Source organism: Primulina tabacum, chromosome 16, assembly GCF_025594145.1.
Source record: "Primulina tabacum isolate GXHZ01 chromosome 16, ASM2559414v2, whole genome shotgun sequence".
Taxonomy (NCBI): Eukaryota; Viridiplantae; Streptophyta; class Magnoliopsida; order Lamiales; family Gesneriaceae; genus Primulina; species Primulina tabacum.
Window position 1 is genome coordinate 24,575,050 of NC_134565.1, and position 17,579 is coordinate 24,592,628.

Sequence of the window (17,579 nt, forward strand, 5' to 3'; positions counted from 1 at the left end):
AATGTGGCGTACATGTAAGAAAAAATCACATACAAGAATAAAAACGTGAAAAACGAAGTTGAAACATTAGATCCGATATATATCGTGCATAATCCATACAAAACACGTATTATGGTGTCAAAGACTATAAAATGAAGGTAACGAGCGTGCCTTTGTGTATATACGCTCGAAATCTCGACAACAATGCGTAGAACGGATACCAGAGGCACGGGGAGGACCTTCGCTGCGTTTTCGACACAAAAATCAAGTAAAAATGTTGCAGGACTCGTGGATAGAAGTGGACGCTAGGTTTGAGGGGTGGGCGGCTACATGCAATATAATATTAGGGTTTCGGGCTTAAGTTTTTTTAAAAAAATGAGAATGTGTAGGAGTCTAGGTCCAGAATATATTAAAATAGGCCCATCAAGCCCAATAACACACTCGTAAAATATTTCGTTCAAGTTCATTTTCAAAAATATTACCCCGAACCCTAAAAAAGTTCTCCGCTTTGCTAAAAATCGCCTATCAGTTTAAAATACGAATCAACGTTTAAAAATACCACAAAAGGCCCATTTTTAGAAAATTCCTAAAAATTACATCCTATATTAAATAATTTTTTTTAATTATTTAATAAAAACATTTGCTCAAACTGTCACCGGTATCTGTTCCTTCTTTCGAGCATGAAATACTGCTAAAAGCCTTATAAAATGCAATGTTAATGAACCATGTCACACAATCATGAAATAATGCATTAAATTCATATAAAAATAATTAAATTAACATTTTAATGAAGTCCTAGATTTGCATGCAGTCAAGTTACATCGTTCGAATTTCTAAACCTTACAAGTGGAATTAGCCAAGAGAGCTGATGCTAGTTTGAAAAGAAGTGGTAACCGAGTTCCTACTCAACACCATCAGAACAGTGGGCTGAATTTCAATGCATCTGGCTCTTCATTACTCCACCCTAGAGGCAAGCAATTTAAGAAATCTGATTCTATCGATTCGGGTTCTCGGAGTTTTGGAAATCGTAGTGGACAGTGTTATACTTGAATTATTGTGTGATCAGTGTGGAGGTAAATATTACAGTAATCAGTGTGCTAGAGTACAAGGAGTTTGCAAATGTGCACAGTCCATTTCATATTCAACATAAGGCTATAAAATCAATCCATGAAGCACAATACTATCACAAAATAAATATTAAAACCATTGCAGTATTACAGAAATTCAAAACTTAACATTTAATCATTTCTTCTCAAATCATGCATCTCAATTATTTTCAATTTCAAATGCATGAAAAATTAATCATGTTTGAGACATCGACGTCATCACTCGAAGTCACATACATCATCTCATGATGAGCTAAATATGGTAAAAAATTGTTTCTCACCTAATCTCATCAAAAATTTTTGACAGAAACAAAAATAAGTTCACTAGATTGATGAAATAATTTAACATATCATGCATAACTTCCCATAACAGTGACATCAATCAAATATTTCTGCACTCAAAGAACTACCTCTAGATTCTATCTATGTTTCAACAATATTTCAATGCAACACGACTTTAAATACAAAATCATACAATTAAATAAGCGAAATCATACAAAGAAGCTCAAATACACATCAAATTTCACTGCAAAATACATTATTTTCTCAACTCATTTATACTGAACAAAAAATGAGGTGAGAAGTGAAATAAATTACACAACTTGAGTAGTATACAAACTTACTTCAAATTTGAAAAAAAGAAGCTCAAAAATGCACATAAAGGAGCTTAAATAACCAAAAAAAAAAAACAGCAGGAAGAGGAATATTGATTGCACCGTTCACACACAACCGGTAAAGAGGTCAACGGTGGAGGACTGTTCACATATGACTACGATGGCCGGAAGAAGAAAAACGATGGTCGGAGCTTCATATGAACATAAGATTAAGTGCTTAAAGTAATCTTAAATTTTAAGCTCTAATACTTGTTAAATTGCAAGAGGGAGCTTAAATTGAAAATTTGGACATGGAAGCTCTTAATAAATATTTCTAACAAAAGAAACTGATTCCTAAATTCAAAAATCAGCTAAAAATTTTAGACTAGATCACCCATTATTTAATGTTTTACACACAAAACATATTAAGATACCGTTTGATTCACAATATTATTTATTCATATTTTTATTCAATCTAATATCAAGTTTGGTGCATCATATTATTTATTCATCTACTAATCATTTATCTTATATCAATCAAATCATCAATCATTTATCTCATATCAATCAAATCATTGAATTGAAATTAAAATATTACGCTTAATAAATAATATTATAAATATTTTACTAATATTTTTAAAAAGTTTATCTCAAATTTAATAAAATTATTAAATCAAATCAAACATTATATTACCAATCATTTTTAGATATTTTATTATTAAAAATATTAATTATTTACATACTCTTTGACTCATACCACAAACCAAACGATATAACATCTTTTTCATGCTGACACTTTGGATGGCACTTCTTGTCAAGAATAAATAAATCTTGTCTTAATGAAGGAGTCCATTGTTTTGAGAATTAAGTGAAAGTTACAAGCATGATTATAAATTTGATTTTTTCCAAAGGAAATAATAATATTATTTTTTATTATTTGATACATTACTTTCACCAACCCTATTTTTTCTCTTAACTTCTCACGGATTAATCAACTATAAATTTAGATTTTAAAACCACAAAAAAATAATACACATGGATTACCCTGGTAATATATAAGACATTTATAAAAACCATTTTGAAAAATAGGAATAATATACTACGCACAATTCCACAATCTATAATATATTTTATAAAAGTTAGAGTTAAATGCATTGATGCTATCTGGTTAATTGGGTGAGCTGGGTCGGGACAATTCATCGGATTTGATAAAATTATTGTTTAGGAAAAATAAGCGAGGGATATGGCTTCAACTGTAACCTGCAAATAAGGGAAAGAACTCGTGAAGGGGCGACGGAGGGGTGTCCGAGGCGGCCACTCCGATGCTTAAGTCAGCAGGTTGAAGGTAAAGCATAATGACAATATATGTGAAGATATATGTAAATGCCAAGAGCTTAGAAGCAAGAATATCTGGATCCATTAAATGAAATGCATACCTGCTATTTATAGGAAAGAAGGTGGTAGGTACCTTGTTTTTAGTGTCTACTTTCTAATTCTAATCTTATAAGTTGAATTCCTGTCGCGCCATCCTACTTTTCCATCTTGTCACATCAGTAGAATCTTGAAAAGAACGCTTATTGAGGTAAGATTTTACATACCGTCGCACTCGAGTGTAGTACTGTTATCGAGGTACCCGGGTAGAAATCACCCGGGAGCTTGTAAAAGAGAGCCCGGGCTTCTAGTAGCCCGGGGAGATAATGTCCCAGGCATCTCACTGCCCGGCTGCTGAAGAAAATATTCTGCACATTGACTTTGATTTGGACTATCCATTTAATATCTCGGGTCATCCATGACCCGGGCTTCCTTATAGGGTATCACCACCCATTCCTTAGATAGTCGGGCTAGAGTCATACTCGTTGTCCCGATCAGTCATCCTTGGATTCCAATAGAAAGATAATCAATTAACAGCATCGAGGGCTTCATGTCTCCCAGAGATAGGAGGAGATGCCTGGGCCTTGTGTCTCCCGGACTTTAAATAAAATGTTGGGGCCTCTTTTCTCCCGGACTTTCAATAAGATGTTGGGGCCTCATATCTCCCGGGCTTCAACTATTTTGTCGTTTAGTATTCTCGGACAGTTGGTATGATATCATAATGACGTATGCCCTATAATTCCAACGGTTCGAAACGTTCCGTATTCCGAGAATATGAAAAGTCTAACGCTTCGATATCTGTGCACGTCCTTTCATATGCCTGCACAATTTCCGAGATGCCTCTTGATCGACTGATTCAACTTTAGATCAATGGTTAAGATCAATTCCCTCCACCTATATATAACAACACACCTCCTTCATTTGTCACCTTCTTAAATTTCAAATTCTCTCAAGATTTCCGTCAACTCCTCCGACGTGCGGCGCTCTTCTACTCCGGTAATCTCCAATCACCGTTCCTTCGCAAATGCAGCGCTTTATCACCCTAGTAAGTTTCCTCTTTTTATTTTTCTAAGAAATGTCGAATTCCACCTCCTCAACCTCCGGAGCAAATGCGCGAGGCTCGCCTAGCTACGAGTCCACCGCGATGCGCTTCGATTCCACCCCTTCTCCTCCCCCGCAACGTTCTTTCACCTTCTCTAGAAAAAATCCAAAAACCAAACAGTCGAAACCCTCTTCTTCCAGCCCTTGCCGAGCTTTGAAAAAGAGCATGGGCAAGGGCAAAGCCCGACCTTCCTCCCCACCCTAATCTGAGACTCCGGGGGTTTCTTGGTTCGCTTCAATGAGCAGCACTCTGCGCTCGGGAGCGGATGAGGAACATAGGACCCTCGGCTCCATCCCTTCCTCTTTCCAAATTTTAATTATCGGTCCCTTGTACAGGGCAAATAATCCCCCTCCCGGCTTTTCCACTTTCTTTTGAGACCAAGTTAGGAATGGTCTCCTTTTTCTCATCCCTTCTTTTTACATCGAAGTCGCCAAGTTTTTTGGCGTACCTATCAACCAACTTCACCCCAATTCTTTCCGGATCATGGCCTCAGCCTATTTCCTTTTTAAAATGCATGACCTCCTCATCACCCCCCTTTTCATTTACTATTTTTTTGTTTGTCGACTGGGAGACAACGCCTTCTCCATGTCTTTCTGGCTAAAATCTTGGTTCCTTGATGATATCCCTTCTTCCTAGAAGGGGTGGAAATGACGTTTTTTTTATATACAACTCGTGGCTTCCCTTCCTTGTTTGACCGGGTTTCTCCTTTCTCTTCCTACACAACCTTCCCTCCCCAAATCCTACAAATTTGAGGAACCATACACCCGAAGCCAAGAGTTGGTAGAGGGTCAAATTTTTCTTCTTCTACCCTCTTCTCCGAGGAAAATTTAATAGCTTATAGGTTGAGAGCCTGGGTAAAAGACACGATCAACCGGGTAATAGATGAAGCTGTCGGCTCGGGCGCTCAACCTGGTAACTGTCTTTTTTCGAAATTCCTTTTTATTTTTTCTTGTTTTATTATTCTGACCACCTTTCCTCTTTTTATGTAGGTAACATAGAGATGCAAGAGGCCTTTGCCAGGAAGTGGGCAGCTGAGAAGACGGCCCGGGAAAAAAAATTGGTAGCTCGGCGAGCAGCTACCGAGAAGAAAAAATAGGCCGAGGAGGAGGCGGCCCGGCTGAAGGAACCAGTTTGGGAAGCAAGTCAGCAAGATCGGAAGGTGACTGGCTCCCTGGAGGAAGATGAAGATCACGTTCCACTCGTCCAGAGGAAAAGAAAAGCTACCACAAGCCCGGAACTGGTGCTGATTGAAAGTACCCAGGGGGAAAGTAAGGGCACCACCACCCAAGCAACACAATCCAACCCTCCTCTCCAAATCCGGCCACTCCAAGAACCTCTGCAGCCCAATCCGCCTTCCCGGGCCAGCATCTTCACAGAGGGAGCCACTCCAACTGGACTCCTGCTGCTAAAACAGATGCTGCTTCCAGTTGAGGAGGTGTTGCGACTTTGATTGTTGCACTCCCAAGAGCAGGTTGTCCACAAGTAGTATAATTCGGTGAGTCCGAATATCGTATCCACAGGGAAGCTAAGGTAATTACAAGTCCACTACAATGTCTTTTTTTTTTTTTTAGTTGTTTGAATCTTTAATTGGTAATTTTTAATTTTTCAAATTTTAATTAAGTAGTTGAGATTAAAGGATCCACTCTTAGTATTTTAATAAAGTTAACATTAACGAACATTATTGAAATCCACTTAATAAAATAGTTTCAATATATTAAATAATCATATTTATATTATGTTATATATTATTATCTTATAAGTATATAATATATACTAAAACTTATAAATGTTGTCAAGTATTTATTGTGCTATATATATATTTGTAAACTCTAAATCAAGGTTCCCACTTTAAATGGTTGGTAAAATCAAACTAACATTTAAATGGTACCAAGAAATTAATATTATGATATATTTATATATAGTAAATCAAGGTTCCCACTTTAAATGGTTGGTAAAACCAAACAAACATTTAAATGGTTTCAAGTAATTTAATATTATAATATATTCATATATAATAAATCAAGGCATCCACTTTAAATGGTTGGTAATACCAAACTAACATTTAAATGGTTCCAAGAATTTAGTGTAACATATAGCAACAATAAATCAAAACTCCCACTTATAAGTAGGATATAAAAATGCTTAAAAAAATAAATATAATATAAACAATAAATAATGATTAAATAATATAAAACATAGATTCTTACCTTTTAATAACCTTATTATCATGCCAAGAGTTTCACCTTTTCATCTCAACTTTAGGAAGTTAGCTATTCATTATTCAAAATATAAAACTTTGAATATGAAATTAACATGCTAATTATATTTAAATGAAGAAATAATGGAAAAATATAGAGAGAAATATTATGAACTCAAAGATTTGTTCATAGAATGAGGGATATCTCAATTCATTACAATGCACCCCTATTTATAAACAAATTTTGGGGAGACAACCACAAATAAAATATTATTTTTTACACATAAGTCTTCATTGGTGTTCCAAGATATTATATTATATTACACATCACTTTTGAAAATCTTCTTCTTCGAATTTGCTTCTTCACATAAAAAGAAACATGTGGATAATTGAGTTGTCTAGTTGTGGTATTTTTTTCAAACCATTTGACCAAGTAATTTGAGAGATATGGTCAAAATACTAGAGCATGGTAAAACTGCCACTCCTTTGGTAACTTTATTTGTTGCTTAATTTGATCCCAATTGTGAGAGGATTTTTATCTCATGCTTGCCACCAATATTGTAGATATTAACATCAACTTTCTACAGGTCCAAAAATCATTTTAATCCCATTTGCAACGCCAAGTTTATTCTTGTTTTATCGAACCTGTAAAAAATAGTAAAAACTTATAATTACACAACAACTTATATTTTATACAATTTATTATAAAACATATAATATTTAAACATTTAATAAAACAAAAACTATATATTTATATTATAAAACGTTTAATTAATGTACAATTTTTATGTTTATCACACCTCCCAACCAGCTTATTGCTAGTCCCTAGCAATTTAAGCGTTAATAGCAATACAAAACATATTGATTAATTTAAATAGAAATGTAATCAAAACTATTTAAGTGTTTAAATTAAATTTGAAAATTGTCAAAGTTATATCAAGATCATCATAATTATAATTTATGAAATAATTTGAGATGATCAATTCAAAGCTTATTTAAGGTAGTTAAATGTACACGGCCATCAGAAATTCCTAGTAAGAGTCTCAACTCCATATCCTCACAGGTTAATAAATGTTTCAATTTATGGCAACGATTTCTCTCATTGAGTTGGAATATAGATAAATGCTCAGAAAAATAGTTTACAGAATGCAGACAGACAAACGAGCCAAACTAATCAAAAGATAGAAAATCCATTGATTCAAAATCTAGTTGTTCTTATTATATATTTTTTCCTGATATATATATATATATATATATATTTCATAACATCATGGAATCAGACTAAGTTTATGCTTCTTGACCACATATTTATTTAATTTGTACAATAAATTTCTCTCTTTTTTTTTATGAGAGATATATGGGTCGTAGCATATAACTTAAAAATTACATAGATCTTCAATATCTTTATTTTTGTATTTTTCTCCTTTTTTTCAGGAAATCTCATTTTTTTTTTCAAAATAAGAACTCAAGATCTAAACAATAGATAGTCTCTCTCATGATCAATAAAGGCTCGAAAGCTGTTTTCTCAGTCCTCTCCACTCACTCACAAAATATGTGTGAGTTTAAAATTTTAGGCACTCTTATAAGGTATATCTTGGACCATATACTTTAATACCTGATTTTATCACAATGGTTAATCACTCAAAAAAATTTCATAAATCATATTTTTATATTGATCAGAATATTAAAATTGACTTTTTTTTTTCAAATAAAAATTTAAACATTCTTAAATAGATTAATGCATGTTCTAATTTGAATCTTTCAAACATGTAATGTATGACATTTTTGCAAAAATTACTAAGATACAAACAATAAACATGATTTTATTTTAAAATAATATATATTTTTTTATTTATTTTTTTTAATTTTTTTTAATTTTTTTTATAAGTTTGTTCTCCCCCTAATCAGAATATGACATTGTCCCTAATGTCAAAATAACTATTAATAAAGAGTACATAATAAAAGAGATATCACCTGGAATTTTATTGAAAATAACAAACTGAAACAAACGCAAACCAATCCACGACTTTTGAATCAATGATCCAACTTCCTTTTCTTACTGCTTGATTGCGACCAATTGATCTTTGTTATCATCGGATCAGGCTTATGAACAAAAGCTTCCAAATCATCAATTAATTGGTCGACAGTCGAAACACAGATGAGCATCCGTCGTGAATTTTCTGAAATGAAATTCTGTTCCACAGCTTTATCAAGAAATGTCAACAAACTGTCATAATAATTATTGATATTCAACAAGCCCACATGTTTATTATGGATATTAAGTTATGCCCAAGAAACAGTGTGAAAAATTTCTTCTAATGTACCAAAACCACCTGGTAGTGCGATAAAAGCATCAGAATTTTCAATCATTTGAGTGATTCTTTCATACAAAGAAAAAACTTTTAATTCCTCCGCAATTGTAACACCTGTAATATTTCCTTCAGCTAAAGCTGTAGGAATAATACCCAAAACCTGACTACCTCCAAGATGAGCAGATGTTGAAACAGATCCCATTAACCCAATATTACCTCCCCCATATACCAAGTGAATTTTTCTCTCAGCCAATATCTTTCCAAGATTATTCGTTGCTTCTACAAACACTTCATTTTTTCCAGGACTCGACCCACAAAATACACAAATATTTTTTAATTTTTATGCAGATGATCCAGCCATGTTTTTACTTTCTTTTTTTTTGTCTGCGAAAATAGAGAGAAAGATGAGAGATTTTATAGGGGTAATATGTTATCATGACAAAACTATGGGTCACAGCTGTAAACAGAATAAATAGTAAAAACAATAATGACACACATGCATATAAACAGTAGTGTAATTTTCCTCTGGTTTTACGTCCAGAAACGGCTTCAACGCCTTCTATGAGTCGAGGATATGCTTCCCATCCAATTTTCTTATAAATTGGCAAACAAGGTCTTTTTTAGTCGGATTCCCAAGACTATGACGCTCATCTTGGAATTGTTTCCATAAACGGAGAAGTTCAATATGCACATGTCCACTATAATGCGTCTCAAGAGTCAATAAGATGTTATCTAAAGACTCCTTACTCAGCCCATTCTTAATGAAACCAATTTTATCTTCTCTGTTATTGGAAACACATCCCAAAGATCTGCATCGTTTGTCACAAGTCCATCTTGCACACTTATGACAAACCCCTAAACTTTTGGCCCTTTGTTTTTTTCGCATAAGGCTTTTTCCTAATCCAGGCAAATACCGAATGAGCAATGATTGTGGAACTTCTCCTCCTAATCGGACCTTAGCTTCTATTACAAGACGAATATCTTCTGGAATTCCTTTTTGCATTAGCAATCTCAATCTTTCACACCTTCCTGCATAAATTTTTCTTAGAACATTTTTAGAAACAGAGGGAAAATATTTACAAATTTTTGAGAGAATTTCATCCATTTTGAAAAGAAAAGAAATGATTTTTTTTTATTTTTTTTATTTTTGTATCAGCAATTGTGGGAAACTGATTTAACCGACTATGAGAGTCACGGAGTACCGTAATCCGCCATTTAACCGGGAAAATAAAAAGATTAAGAAAACCTGAAATAAAAACAAACAAACTTAAATGCAACACCAAAAAAATAAAAAAATCAAGGATCAGAAAGGGAAATAAACTCTTCTTGAAAGATTTCATTTTCTAAAAATGGTTTAAGCCTTTGTCCATTTACTTTAAAAATATCACCATTTTTAGGATTTTCAATATCTACAGCTCCATAAGTATACACATGCTTTACAACATATGGGCCTGTCCATCTTGATCGTAATTTTCCTGGGAATATGTGAAGTCGAGAATTATAAAGCAAAACTTTTTTACCAATCTCAAAAGATTTTCTTAGAATTGTTTTATCATTAAATGATTTGATTTTTGCTTTATAAATCTTTGAATTCTCATACGCGTCATTTCTGAGTTCATCTTACGCAATTTTTTGGCATCATCCATGCTTGAATTTAAAGTTTTGATCGCCCAATAAGCTTTATGTTCCAATTCCACAGGCAAATGACAATGTTTTCCATAAACCAACCTATAGGGAGACATATTCAATGATGTTTTAAAAGCTGTTCGATATGCCCAAAGTGCATCATTAAGTCGCAGAGACCAATCTTTTCTATTTGAGTTAACAGTTTTTTCCAAAATTTACTTTATCTCCCTATTAGCTAATTCAACTTGTTCATTTGTTTGAGGATGATAAGGAGTAGTTACTTTATGAGTAATACCATATTTTTCATTAATGAAGCAAATTGTTTATTAACAAAGTGAGTTCCCTCATCACTTATCATGGCTCGAGGAATTCCAAATCTACTAAAAATATTTTCTTTTAAAAATTTGATGACAAATTTATGATCATTTGTTCGACATGGAATTGCCTCTATCCATTTGGAAACATAATCAACTACAACTAAAATATACAAGTATCCAAACGACGATGAAAAAGGTCCCATAAAATCTATTCCCCAACAATCAAAGATTTCAATTTCAATAATAGGATTCAAAGGCATCATGTTTCTTTTTGAAATCGCACCCAATTTTTGACAATTTTCACAGATCTTGCAGATTTCGTGGGTGTCTTTAAACAAAGTGGGCCAATAAAATCCACACTGTAAGATTTTTGCAGCTGTTTTCTTTGAAGAAAAATGTCCTCCGCATGCTTCTGAATGGCAAAATTTAATGACACTACTTACCTCATTGTCGGGTATGCAACGTCGAAAAATTTGATCCGGACAATATTTGAACAGATACGGATCATCCCAATAAAAGTTTTTTACCTCATTCAAAAATTTTCTTTTATTTTGAGAACTCAATTGCGGTGGCATTTTTCCTGTCACAAGAAAATTTACTATGTTAGCAAACCAAGTTGTAGTAGTAACTGAAAATAGATGTTCTTCAGGAAAATTATCGTTAATTGGTGTCATTTCACAAGATGATTCTGTTACTAGTCTCGATAAATGATCGGCTACGACATTCTCGGTTCCTTTTTTTATCTTTGATCACAATGTCAAATTCTTGGAGCAACAAAATCCATCGTATCAGTCGTGGCTTTGCATCCTGTTTGGTCAACAAATATCTAATAGCAGAATGATCAGTAAACACAATAGTCGTTGATCCAATCAAATAAAAACGAAATTTATCTAATGCAAATATTACAGCAAGTAGTTCTTTTTCAGTTGTGGAGAAATTCATTTGAGCATTGTTTAAAGTTCTACTTGCATAATATATCACATAAGGCTTACCGTTTCTTCTTTGACCCAATAATGCACCGAATGCATAATCACTCGCATCGCACATGATTTCAAATGGTAAAGACCAATCAGGAGATTGCATGATAGGAGCTGATGTTAAATGTCGAATGATTTTATCAAAAGCATTTTGACATTCTTGAGTCCACTCAAATGCAGTGTCTTTTGTTAAGAGGTTAACAATGGGTTTAAAGATTAAACTAAAGTTCTTTATAAACCTCCTATAAAATCCAGCATGTCCCAAAAATGAGCGAATTTCTTTAATGGTTTTTGGAGGGGGTAAATTGGCAATGACATCAACTTTTGCTTTATCAACTTCAATTCCATGAGATGACACGACATGTCCCAAAACAATTCCAGAAGTAATCATGTAATGACATTTTTCCTAATTTAAAATAAGACCTTTTTCCTCGCATCTTTTTAAAATATTTTCCAAATTTTCAAGACAATTATCAAATAAATTCCCAAAGACAGTTAAATCATCCATGAAAATTTCCGAACAATTTTCAACCATGTCGCAAAAAATGCTTAGCATATATCTTTGAAATGTTGCTGGGGCATTGCATAATCCAAATGGCATCCTTCTAAATGCAAATGTTCCAAAAGGACATGTGAATGTACTTTTATCTTGATCTTCGAGTGCAATGGAAATTTGATAATAACCTAAATATCCATCAAGAAAACAGTAATATGGATAACCTGCTACTCTTTCTAAAATTTGATCCAAAAATGGTAATGGAAAATGATCTTTTCTAGTGGCGTCATTTAATTTTCTATAATCAATACACATCCGCCAACTAGATGAGACTCGACTTGTTACCAATTCACATTTTTCATTTTTTATCATTGTGATGCCAGATTTTTTTGGAACTACTTGTGTTGGGCTTACCCACTTACTATCAGAAATAGGGTAGATAATCCCAACATCAAGTAGTTTGAGAACTTCAGTTTTCACAACATCTTTCATGTGTGGATTTAATCTCCTTTGTGGTTGTTGAGATGTTTTAGCATTTTCTTCTAAATGAATTTTGTGTGTGCAAATTAGTGGATTAATGCCCTTGAGATCTTTTAGTGTCCAACCAATTGCATTTTTATGTCTTTTAAGCATATCAACTAATTTATCTTCTTGATCACTTTCTAGTTTGGAAGAAATTACCACCGGATATGTTTCATCTTCTCCAAGAAATGCATACTTCAATTCTTCTGGCAAGGGTTTTAACTCCAATATGGGTGGTTCGTCTTTGTTTTCATATTTTGCATCAAATTCTTTCTCTGATCCTGGTAACGAGTGATACCTGATAAAATCATCAAGATCAATTTCAATATTTTCTTTAACACTTTCAATTGAACAAATATCTAATTGATCACGAGTACTCCCTTCTTGAATGTTTTCTTCCACAAGAGTTTCATAAGATTTTCATCTTCATTTTCATCTCCTTGTCATGTGGTTACTTACAAAGATTAAAAACATTGAGCTCCAAGGTCATGTTACCAAATGACAACTTCATTATTCCATTCCTGCAATTTATAAGAGCATTAGAAGTTGCTAAAAATGGACGACCCAGAATTACAGGAATTGCATTACAAGCTTCGATAGGTTGTGTATCTAAAACTATGAAATCGACAGGATATAAAAAGTTATCAACTTGGACCAATACATCTTCTACCATACCTCTTGGCACCTTAACAGATCTATCGGCAAGTAAAAGTGTTACCGAAGTAGGTTTTAACGCGCCTAGATTGAGTTCTTGATAAACTGAATATGGAAGTAAATTCACACTAGCTCCAAGATCAAGCAAGACTTTTTTAATCTTTCGTTCTCCAATAATACATGAAATAGTAGGACAACCAGGGTCTTTGTATTTCAAAATATTATTATTTTGAATGATTGCACTTACTTGTTCGGCTAAAAATGCTTTCTTTTTCACATTCAATTTTATTTTCACAGTGCACAAGTCTTTCAAAAATTTGGCATATGATGGTACCTGTTTTATTGCATCTAATAAAGGAATATTAACTTTTACTTGTTTAAAAATATCATATATATCAGAATTCAAATTTGATTTTTTTGTATTTTTCAATGCATGAGGGAATGGTGGTGACACTGTCTGTTGAACCTCTTCTTCGCAAGTTATGAGTTCCACTTCCTTACCCTTTGGAGTTGATTTATCATCATCTTCACAAGGTTCAAGAATGGATTTTTCCACAACCTTACCACTTCGAAGGGTAATAACAGATTTTACCTGATCCATCGGTTGAGTTCCAGAAGTTCCAGTTTATGAATGATGATCCTTGGGATTAGGCAGAGGTTGTGAAGAAAATTTACCTTTTTCATGAACATTAAGTGCAGATGCAAATTTAGCAAGAGTATCTTTCAAATCTGTCATGGTTTGAGCAGTTTGAGTATTGATAGACTATTGCTTTGCAATGAAAGAATTCAATGTATCTTCCAAATTTCTTTTAGGTGGAGGAACATAAGGTGCATAATTTTGAAAATTTTGTTGATTTTGGAAATGTGGTTGTGAAAATTGTTGCAGCATTATCATTCCCTCCAACTAAAATTTGGATGATTTCGCCAACCTGGATTGTAATTTTGAGAAAATGGTTCAAATTTGGCCTTTGAATTGTTCAAAACATTGACTTGTTCATGGAGACATTCTTTAAAAGAGGGCAAAGTGGGACAATATTTTGTAGAATGATCACTTATATCACAGATGTGACACACAATTTCTTGAATAGCTTTTAATTGACCATTTTTTTTCAATTCAAGTGCCTCAACTTTTTTTGCCAAAGAGGTAAATCTAGCTTGAAGATCATGTTCATCTTTGAGAGTGTACATACCTCCACCAGATGTAGGAGATTGAATCTTGTGTGATGGTTCGATTGTACGTATAATGTCCCAATTTTGAGCATTTTCAGCTAATGAATCGAGAAACTCAATTGCCTCGTTTGGATCTTTATCTTCAAATGTTCCATTACACATAAATTCAACCATTTGCCTATCTTTAGGTGTTAAGACTTCATAAAATTGAGAAACAACTCTCCAAATTTCAAAACCATGATGTGGACAAAGATTAAACAATTCTTTGTATCTATCTCAAAACTGATAAAAAGTTTCTCCTTGTTTTTGAGTGAAAGTGATGATTTGCCTTTTGAAAGAATTTGTTCTATGAGATGGAAAAAACTTTTTCAAAAATTGTTGTTGCAATTCATCCCAAGTTCGAATGGATTCCGACTAAGAGTTTGTAGCCAAGTTTTAGCTTTATCTTTTAAAGAAAAAGGAAAAAGGCTTAAGTCGAATGGTGTTCATATGCTACAATTTAGATCATTATATGTGTTGCACACTTCTTCAAACTCTCGTAAATGCATGTATGGACTTTCAGAATCTAAGTCTTGAAATTGTGTAAAGTTGGATAATACCAGGCTTAAAATTTGAAATGAGATGCATCAGGGGAGAAAAACATAGACATGAAAGTGCACTAGTACGGGAGGATCATATGAATCTCTAAGTGTTCGTCGTCTATCCTGATCATGTTGAGATTGCATTTCATTTTCATTTTCTTGGATGGGGTTCTTCCGCCATGTTTTGTAAAAATAAAGGGTTAGTCGATATGAGCTACTATAAGTGAAGTAACTGTGACCAAATGCTCATGCAAAATAACAAAATGCAAAAGAATAAAAACACACAAAAGCAATAAAAATTCAAATAAAGAAAAATAAACTATAAACAAAATTAAATAGACTTGAAATTAAATTATACTTCCCCGGCAACGGCGCCAAAAACTTGTTGCGACTTTGATTGTTGCACTCCCAAGAGCAGGTTGTCCACAAGTAGTATAATTCGGTGAGTCGAATATCGTATCCACAGGGAAGCTAAGGTAATTACAAGTCCACTACAATGTCTTTTTTTTTTTTTGTTGTTTGAATTTTAATTGGTAATTTTTAATTGTTCAAATTTTAATTTAAGTAGTTGAGATTAAAGGATCCACTCTTGGTATTTTAATAAAGTTAACATTAACGAATATTTGAAATCCACTTAATAAAATGGTTCCAATATATTAAATAATCATATTTATTATGTTATATATTATTATCTTATAAGTATAATATATACCAAAACTTATAAATGTGTCAAGTATTTATTGTGCTATATATATTGTAAACACTAAATCAAGGTTCCCACTTTAAATGGTTGGTAAAACCAAACTAACATTTAAATGGTACCAAGAAATTAATATTATGATATTATATATAGTAAATCAAGGTTCCCACTTTAAATGGTTGGTAAAACCAAAAACATTTAAATGGTTCCAAGAATTAATATTATAATATATTCATATATAATAAATCAAGGCATCCACTTTAAATGGTTGGTAATACCAAACTAACATTTAAATGGTTCCAAGAATTTAGTGTAACATATAGCAACAATAAATCAAAACTCCCACTTATAAGTAGGGTATAAAAATGCTTAAAGAAAAAATAAATATAAACAATAAATAATGATTAAATAATATAAAACATAGATTCTTACCTTTTAGTAACCTTATTATCATGCCAAGAGTTTCATTTTCATCTCAACTTTAGGAAGTTAGCTATTCATTATTCAAAGTGTAAAACTTTGAATATGAAATTAACATGCTAATTATATTTAAATGAAGAAAAAAGGAAAAATATAGAGAGAAATATTATGAACTCAAAGGTTTGTTCATAGAATGAGGGATATCTCAATACATTACAATGCACCCCTATTTATAGCCAAATTTGGGGGACAACCACAAATAAAATATTATTTTTTACACAAAGTCTTCATTGGTGTTCCAAGATTATATTATATTACACATCACTTTTGAAAATCTTTTTCCGAATTTGCTTCTTCACATAAAAAGAAACATGTGGATAATTGAGTTGTCTAGTTGTGGTATTTTTTTCAAACCATTTGACCAAGTAATTTGAGAGATATGGTCAAAATACTAGAGCATGGTAAAACTGCCACTCCTTTGGTAACTTTATTTGTTGCTTAATTTGATCCCAATTGTGAGAGGATTTTTATCTCATGCTTGCCACCAATATTGTAGATATTAACATCAACTTTCTACAGGTCCAAGAATCATCTTAATCCCATTTGCAACGCCAAGTTTATTCTTGTTTTATCGAACCTGTAAAAAATAGTAAAAACTTGTAATTACACAACAACTTATATTTTATACAATTTATTATAAAACATTATATTTAAACATTTAATAAAACAAAAACTATATATTTATATTATAAAACATTTAATTAATGTACAATTTTTATGTTTATCAGGAGGCACATTGAAGAGATCCCCTCTCACCCCCAAACTCTTCGAGGGGTCCAACCGGATCTTATCCGCAAGTTCTTCGATCCTCTCTTTCTCTCATTTTGTTGTTGTTGTTTTTTTTTTATTAACCTCTTGTGAACAAGATGTTCAAATGTTGGTCTCAGCTTTTGAAGAGGTGGCGGCGGCGGCTGCCACCACTGTCAATAACAGAAGCCCGGTCCTTCCAAGAGCAGCAGGAGCAATTGCGAAGGGATATTTCCCAGGCTCAATCAACCGACGAGGGAGAAATGGCCATCCTCCGGGCTACTTTGGCATCAACCGAGCAGATCTGGATAAGGCTCGAGATGATATCAATGAAAGGGCTTGTCCGGGAAGAAGCTCTGCAAGGTACCATATCGTATTGGAATCAAAAGACTATCTCTTATCAGAGCAGGTAGAGGCATAGCAATCTCGGTGGAAGCTGCGGAGAGGACTGGCTGTAGAGCCCTGAGCCAGGGTGCGGAGCCCTGGCTTATAGTACCAAGGTACGAGCTTGGGTCGGGGATCATGTCCCGAAACTTGAGAATGGTCGAGGTGCAGAGCCGGAGCCAGGTGTAGAGCCCTGGGCTTATTAGTAACCAGGTACAGAGCCTTGGGTCGGGGATAATGTCCGGGGACTTGGGAATGGTCAAGG

At 33.4% G+C, this 17,579-nt stretch overlaps 1 pseudogene; it reads right to left on the reverse strand.

Annotated features, from left to right (window-relative positions):
- The window catches only part of LOC142528429 (uncharacterized), a 42,334-nt pseudogene that overhangs the window by 12,587 nt on the left and 12,168 nt on the right, over positions 1 to 17,579 (reverse strand).